The sequence below is a fragment of the Rhipicephalus sanguineus genome, chromosome 1 (assembly GCF_013339695.2).
Source record: "Rhipicephalus sanguineus isolate Rsan-2018 chromosome 1, BIME_Rsan_1.4, whole genome shotgun sequence".
Taxonomy (NCBI): domain Eukaryota; kingdom Metazoa; phylum Arthropoda; class Arachnida; order Ixodida; family Ixodidae; genus Rhipicephalus; species Rhipicephalus sanguineus.
The window spans coordinates 270594821-270603773 of record NC_051176.1 but is presented as its reverse complement, the minus strand read 5'-3'; positions in this window follow the sequence as shown (position 1 = coordinate 270603773).

The window sequence follows — 8953 nt, the reverse complement described above, 5'->3', positions numbered from 1 at the left end:
CTCTCGACAAAAAGTGATGCTTACGGCGTCACAGGCAGGCTCCACCCCATTGGCTGATTTGAACATGACGCGCTCGGTAGTTACTGAGGATGCCGCAAGAGGCTGCCACTCGCCCGCGCGCGCGCACGATCGCACTGAAAGTACGCCACGCGTTCAAAGAAAAAAAAAAGAAAATGTGCTCAAGGTCAGGAGGCGTGCGTGACGTACCTTCTTCCCCCGTGCCAACCCCCCCTGCTTAGCTTCCAGCGCTTTCGTCGGAACGAGAGAAGAAAGAAATCAATTGCAGCGTGCCACAAATATTTGCAACTCCGCTCGTACTGGACGGATTCTAAACATTTTTGCGGCGTTCAATTCGTGAGGCAATGAGTTCCTTTAGTGAAGCTATTCCACGGCTACTTGGAAAAGTGTTGCAGGGCTCCTTTAAGACAGCTTCGCACTAGGGGAGCCGAGCCTAAAGGAAGTGAGAAGCTTGGCGGCCTTCTTTGTTTCTCTTCATTTTTATCTTTCTTCCTCTGTTTCTTTGTTTTTTCTCTCATCTCTCTGTTTTTGCTGTCTTTTTTCTCTCAGTTTATTTCTATTTCTTTCTTTCTCTCTCTATGTACTTATTTGTCTTTCTCGCTCTTTCTATTCTTCTCTTCCTTGCCCTCCTTTCTCTCTCTATTTCTTTCTCTCTCTTACTTTCCCCTTCTGCCTTTCTTCCCTTTCTTACTCCCTATTTCTTTCTTCCTGTGGTATGCTTCTTTCTTTGATTCTCTCTCTTTCTTTCTCTTTCTGTTTTAGGGGCGAAGCATCTTAGGGTCTCGGCGTGTCGGCGTGCATCGTCGTCGTCGTGAGCTGTCGCGGCATGCATTGTCGTCTGCTGTCCATTTGCTTGAGCGCAAGAGAGGGCGCTACCGCCTCAGCGCTCGCCGTGTGGCGTAAGAGAGCGAACGGCGCGCGTTGACTATGGAAACGCTCTATCTGCGATGAACGCTGAACTACCTGCTCGCAGGGAACGAGAACGCGGCCTCACCCGCGAGAGACAAGGCTGACGCAGGCAGTGTCTGCTAGCGAGTTTCTTGATTGAAAAAACCGACTGCTCGCGCTGCACAACCGTTCACCGGCCACCCCGTATATATACATAGTGTGCACGTGCGTTACGCAGCGCCCCTTCGTCACTTCCGGAATGCGCCGCCGACATGTCTAAGCTGCCGCCGACCGCTGCTGTGATGCTTCTTCGTGCTTGCGCCCGCTCATTTCGGCCTCAAGATGCAGAGAGAGAGAGAAAAGGCGAGAAGAGGAAAGGCAGGAAGGTTAACCAGACGAAAGTCCGGTTTGCTACCCTGCGCTGGGGATAAGGGAATGGGGAATAGAAAGAGGAAGAGAGAGAGAAGGAGAGCACTGCACGTGCAAAGGTTGCAAGATACAAGTTTGTGCAATTATCAGCTGCTGGTGAAGCACGTCGATTTTGCAGCCCACAAACAGGGAGCAAAGCGTCAGGGTGTTCTCCTTGCCGAAGGTTATTACCCGACATTCTGAACGCACATTGCGACTTTCCGAAAAGCACCGGCGTGTTTGGCTGGCGCGAATTAAAATAAACGACTTGGAAAACCTCGATAATATTCGCGTCTTCAGACGTAATTTCATTACGGGTAAGTGTTATCCAAGCACTTACATGTAAACAGAGATAGCTTATGCCGTGATTACTCGACCTACAAACTTCGCCGCGACCACTGCGTGCACAGTCAGCGTGTAAGGGAGGCTGTTGAAACCGTGATGGCTATCGGTTTGGGGGTTGCATTGAAACAAACTGTGAAAATGGATGTGAAACAAACTTCATACACTGTGGTTTGAAGTATAGCGCAAATAAGTCCCCTAGGTTAACATTGTGATCGGTTCGAGGGGGGGGGGGGTCAGGTAAACTCTTTTTAACCGTTGGTTAATTCCCTGAAACAGTATCCGTCATTTTCAGGGGCTCCACTGTTCATTAGCGCACAACAACGGAGTAAAATACACGGTATACCAGACAAAAAAAGTGACAGGTATTACCGGTACGTGCCCCGCGAAGTATCTACCTCACACTCGCACATTTCTTTTCTCTCTGTCTGTACTTGTTCTCTCACCCATCATCCCGCGCCGGAGAAATCGGCGCGCGTGTTTAGGGAGCGAAGTAGAAGAGGACTGGGAGGGAGACGAGGACCAAGGGATAGCGTGCCTATTCATGATGACGGTAGTTTCTGTTCGCACTACCCGGCGCAACGAAAAGCTTAAAGGGGTATTGACACGAATATTTTCAGTTGTCGTTTTCTTGCGTCAAATGAAAGGTCAAGCCCTCAAGAGCCTAGAAAAGGTAGTGCTAAGCGCGAGTACGCCCTGAAAAAGTAATTACAGTATGTTTTTAAAAGCTAGTTTCGGTTCCTACTGTACCCTGACGTCACAACACGGTATGAGCTTCTTGTCGCGTGCTCGCACAAAATATAGTGACGTTTCCACGGCCGCTCCGCACAATGGCTCCGTTGGTGACGCACAAGCGGCCATCTTGGAAGTTTTGATGACTCACAAGCGGCCATCTTGGAAGTTTTGGTACCTAACGTCATCACAACTAGTCGGACTGCTGCGTGAAGTCACCGGAATTTGTACTGTAGCCTGACGTCAAGGTAGTGTCGATGTCAGTAGGTGCGCCATGAAAAAGTTGACTTTAATATCAAATTAAAATATCTTATCGGCATTTGCTGAGCTTCACACTTGCTCAGAGCCGTCTCTGCCTACAGGAGATTTGCATGGCAGAGTAAATTCGCCTTCGAAAAAAGGTGTAAAAACACAAAAACAACAACAACAAATCCCGGCCGGCCCCACGCAAGTACTTTTCTGAAAGGGAGCGTTTGTGATGAGCCGAGCCGGAAAGAAAGCGCAGCCTGTGGAGAACATAGGTCGGCAAACTCACTCATGAGTCGACTCACTCAGACTCACTCGGACTCATATCGGGCTGTGAATGGTGAGTTTGAGTCCGAGTGAGTCCGCTTGAGGAAAATTTTAGTGAGCCTGAGTCCGAGTGAGTCCGATTGAGGAAGATATTGGTGAGCCTGAGTCCGAGTGAGTCCGATTGAGGAAGATATTGGTGAGCCTGAGTCCGAGTGAGTCCGATTGAGGAAGATATTGGTGAGTCTGAGTCCGAGTGAGCCCTAAGCGCAAAATAAATTTATTGAGTGAGTCGGAGTGAGCTGCACCTTTTTTTGCTGACTTATGGTCCTACCTACTCATCTTCAGCATTACTATTAGCCTTATATCGGCTTACGTTTATGCTGAAGTCTATTCACACATATTTCAACGCACGAGCGTTTATGCGCCACCTCAGTATTTATTTATCAGAGGGGTGAGTTATGGGGGAGGGGGGTCCATCAGCTCTCCCCGCAAGCCCTATCACGGGAAGTTCTTGATGAAAGTATCTCGTGTGAGTCACGTATTTCATAAAAAATGTCATTACTGGATTGAAAACACTGATAACTCGTATTTGCAGGTACACGATCAAAAGGTGTATCGTAGAGCAACGATTATGTGAGATATTGGCGTTAAAGAACATTGACACCATGATCGAAAACGCTAAGTTTTTGCAAACGGATGCCTGAGTCGACTCACTCAGGCTCAGGTCAAGCCGTGAGTCTGAGTGAGTCCGGCTGAGTAATATTTTGGTGAGTTTGAGTCTGAGTGAGTCCGATTGAAAAAAATTTTAGTGAGTCTGAGTCCGAGTGAGCCCTCAGAGCAAAATATATTTATTGAGTGAGTCTGAGTGAGCTCCAATTGTTTTGGTGGAGAATAAGGACGACCTAGAAAAATAAAACAACATTTTTAAAATTGGGAGGTCTGTGCTCCCGTAAGGATGTGTCCAAGATTACTAAGGTTACGGATCATTTCTTGAGTACCCATCACATAATATTATATGATGCGTGCAGATTCAAGAAATCAAGGGCGCAACCAGAATTTTTTTTCTGGGATGTGGTTTGAAGGCCCGATTCCCTTTATGTATGTTAGTGCGTGTGTTACTATGTGTGCGCGCACAAAGTTTCGGGGGGGGGGGGGGGATGCCTTTGGTAACCTTGGTAATCTCGGGCACATCTTTACTACAGGAGCACATCTGTTGGCTTGCGTGCGCCACAAACCAAAATTGAAATTCGAAAAAGATGAAATCGACTTGCTCTTGCTTTTACGCATTTACGCTTGCTAGCGAATGTGACGCTGGCACAGGCGTCAAAACGTTGCTTTTATTCTGGTTTACATGCAATGGAAAAGCGACAGCACGGCGATTTCGTATCGCGCTCCAATGTAATCACACCGAAGAAGCGTTGTGTTCATTTTCGTTTTTTTTTCGTGTTTGAATTTAAATTTATGGTCTCGGTAGAATAGAGCCACACGCACATACACGAAAAATAAGCGTGAGAGCACTATTCGTACAGTGGATCCATTCGATGTCCACATGTCGTATAGTAATACTGACAGGAACATGAGAACAGAACAATCGCATTTCTGCAATACGGTAATATGTTCCCCAATTAGGTTGTTCCGTAAAAAGAGAAAAGCCAGGGATACGAGGCCAACGTACTTCCATGTTACAGCTCATAGAAGGGAGACAGCGAACACATAGCTGCGCACAGTAGTCAATATCGCATTAACGGTCACTGTCGGTCAATACATTACTCGCCTGCCTATATGTACACGGTCACACTGGAGGAGTGCTAAGGATGAGCCGAAGATAAAATGGCCGCGTGGGGTCCATTTTTTTGAGTCTCTAAAGAATTTGTGTGGCAACGCATTTGAGACCAGAATTAACGTTTAATACATTCACTCGAGTGCTAAAGCACGAATTCATGTGAGATTATTTCAGTAGTTATGAAATAAGCAGTTGTTCAGGCTCCTGTGTCACACGAAAACCAACTTATATGCCGCGAAGTTTTGACCTGTATTGATAGATCACTGGTGCTGCGATTGGTACAATTGAAAACGCATCAATTCGTTGCTTTTATAGCGTTTGCTAGGAACTACACACACACGCGGCGCATTCGAGGTACATGTGGTACATTCGTGCGCGTGCTGTGTTTTTATTGTGTCACAGCACGTGTACCATGCTTTGTCATTCTCGCATATTTGCTACTACACCTTCGCTTTCCTTAAGCGACTTCAACATCACTTTATTAATGAGAACTAACAGACAATAATGGCATTATTGTCTGTTAGTTCTCATTAATATTGTGTCAAAAAAAAAAAGAACGAGCCCTTGAAAGTCACCTTATTTTCTTCGATATCACTGGTTGCGAACCGCGCCTGAAGTTGTCGCAAGAGTTCATATAATTACGACCGATACATGCCGTATAGCGAGGAAGCTCGTAGCATTTTCTGTCAAGCAGAATGACTTCCACTTTTGGCTGGTACCTTCGTTTTTCTGTTTTGAAATTAGATTCGAAGAAAAAAAATGAATTCAATCGATTTCGTCTCTGTTATGCTTTTCCACAACTCTGGAAGGCTTAACCGGAAGCACTGCCGCAGCTTTTCTTTTTTGTCTTTTTTTCGTGAGATGAGAACGACAACGCTGTCCACCCTGTGTGAAAGACCAAAGTGCTTTCGCTCCAAGCGTCCTTAAGTTACAAGGGCCATCACTCATGATGCAGAGCATCCTCGATAAAACAAAAAAGTGGTAGCGCTGAAAAATGCTGTCACGGTACCATGTTGTTGTCGTGCGAGCGAAGGACACCCAGAGATCGCGATCGCTTTCCTATAGTGCTCGCGAACGGCGCTCGCGGATGAGCGCATCGAGTAAGCGGCAGCCTTCGCCGCATAAACTCCGTCACTCCTGAGAAGCCCGCTTCCAGGAGGCTATAAATAGCGCCTTGCGCACAGACCTTTTTTTTTTTTTTTTTGAGATCAGGAAACGAAACAATAGAAATCACTTATTCGACGATGCTTGCTTCGCAAAATGCGATGCAAGCGCCGCTCAACTTCTAGCTTATGCAAAACAAATGATATCAACAAAAGCAATCACGAGGAAGCTTATACCTGCAGTTTCGTTAATGGCAAACAGCGCCGGCTAACGCTTCGGTCTTGTGCTGCGAACTCCAGCATGCCAAAAAAAAAAAAGAAAATAAAAGAAAACCTTCAGGATATCAAAGACTGCTCAGTGTTTCATTTCAGCTCGTTAGAACTTGTGACAGCTCTGCCGTTCAGAGCCTCTGAGCGGAACGCTCTTGTGTGTGTGTGGATGTGATTGTTTTTTTTTTGTTTTCTTTCTTATTATTTATTTTCTCTCTCTCGCTTTCAACCCCCTATTCCCCAACCCCAGTGCAGGGTAGCATACCGGATGCAAACTTCTGGTTAACCTCCCTGCCTTCCTCTGCTCTTCCTCTTCTCTCTCTGCCGTTCAGAAGCTTTGCTTCTAAAGGGCAACAATGAGGGAAAAAAACAACTAGGCCGTGATAAATTGCAAAAGCAATGGTGGGCCGTCGTCAAACCGCTCTGCACTTGAACCCTCCTATTTGCTGAGAGCACTCTGCGCGCTTGAGGACGCGCAGCTGCGTAACACGTTGGAAAGAGAAACAATCTACAATCGCCTGATTTATGTAAGTCACAACGTTTACCGTGATTTATTTGAAGCGTTTACCGCCGCTGTTACAGCCACAACGCGGCCCTCGCTTTTCTTCCGTGGGGTTAAGAACGTGATCCGTATGCGTTACGGCAAATGGACGAGTGTCCAGAATGAGCATGCAGTAAGAGCAACAAAAGTGCACTGATGGTGTGATCTATTCTGGGCCCGTAGAGTATAATCAAAGTGCGCTTAAAAATAAGTGTAGTTCCTCTTTAGCAGTGTGTAAACCCTGCTTGTCTAAACACGAAACAAAAACGAGCAGCAAGCACCCGTTTGCATATGCCAGATTCTCTTTGCATATAGCACTTTTATTTTAAAAGCTTTGTGGAGACCTTTATAGAGCTTGCAGCATAATATACTACCCACATGCCGGGCCAATGGCCTAATCGTGTAATGAAATAATCGTCTGCCTCATATACCGTATGATGACTCCATATATTGGCTGTTTGTCACTGCTTTTCTGTACCGGCCGTTCAAGTCGCCCATAGATAGCGCTGTGCCCTTTTGTGTATTCTGCTTTATACATGGCATGTTGCTTGAGTCATACAGTGTATAAAGCAAATGACGCAAGTAATTCCTTTATCTGAACCAATAAAGAAAAATCGGTTGACAACAACGCATTGTCTCGTCTGCTCATCCACCCTGTTGGCTGCGCCAGACGGGGAATCGTTCGAGGGGCTCGTTTCTTTGTTAGGCACAGCCAAGCGAAACCAACAAGCAATTAAGCAAAGGAAAGCATAGGGGACATTGTTTGTTGTTTTTAACTGCAGTGTAGTAATTACAATATAAATATAAATGAATAACAGAGTACGAAAAACACCCCTTCCGTCGTTGGGGACGAACCCACAACCTTCGAATATCTGGGGGTGACATCACCCCTGTAAAGTGAATCAAACGTAGGCGACGACGCATTCGCAGTACATTGTATGTGTTATCTTCTCTTTGTGTATTGTATTAACGCGATAGCGTTAAAGAGCTCGTATCGCAGAAATTCCGCCGTCGGCGTCGGCGCCGTTGGTTGTGAGCGAAAAATCATCATCTTGCCCGTGACCTAAAAATCGAAAAAGCTGCAAATAAAATAAATAATAAAAATGTTCGGTCCAAGTGAGAATCCAACCCAGGCCGTCTGCGTGGCAAGCAGGTGCTCTACCACACAGCCACGCCTCTGCCTGGAGCTGCACTGTAAGTAACTTTCATGCTTCCCAAAAATACGCATCCTCTATACGGGTGTGACAGTACGAAATGTAATATTTCAGTAATATTGCGTGGTACAAGCGTACTACATTGCCATCGGGCGTCACACCATGTCAACATCATAAGGACTTGGTGGTTTAAAGACAGCCACCCATTACAAGAGGCACACACATATCTGCGCGTATTCTCTTAAGACCACGTAGTGGGTGCATCGCAACTTCGAAAAAGCTTCTCGTGCATAATTGCTCCTGGTTTAAAGCATGCTACCCATTACATAAGGCGCACACCTTAGTGCGCGCATTCTGTTAAACACTCGTAGTGTTCGAAGTGCGCACTAGCGGCAGGATATCGCTATCGCGTTCAACTCTTAAAGGCGAAGCTTAAGCGTCCCCCAATTTTGGCATTATATTGTGTTATTTGACATGTTACTTCAGTTATTCCTTAGATTCGGCTGGCGAGCTCACCGTTATGTAAAAGCTGTTAATAAATGTCCACGTGTTCGTACCACGTCGGCGTCTACTGTGTCCGCTTGTTCCATGAGCGTGGCGGCTCTTTCGAGACCCCACAAGTCACAAGCACAGCCTTAATTGTATGTGCTTTCATTTGGTAGTTGTGTGCGCTGTATCACCGTAGTGAACCTAAGCCAACCGTAGCCCAGCTAACGCCTGTGCCTAGAGTACAGACGCGCGTAATAAGGTCAGAGAAAGCTGCAAAGACTAATTAAGCATATTTACACGCAACAACTAATTGTTACTGCGCGCAACCATAGTCATAAATACTGTATTTTACGACGTACGTTGCTTAAACTGCACCATGCACACCTCACATGTATTTATTAATGCGCATTATAGCATGCACGACCACCCGTATGCGTTCGTCTAAGTGTTCGCGCACGGTAATCGAGGCATGGCGTGTGCTGAGACGTCGAGTAATCTTGTTAGTTATGTTCGCCGACTGCCCTGCCTGAAGTCATAGAGCGAGTGACTTCTGCACGCGAGATTGCAAGATTGCAAGCAGCTATGGGCTCTAAGTCACGTTAGCGGCCGCCAAATGTGAGGGCTAGCCGAAATGAGGCCCCGCAATGACGCAATTCTCCAGCAATCGCACAGGGAGACGAATGGTCCAAGTCGCGCGTGAAACTGGAGGGTG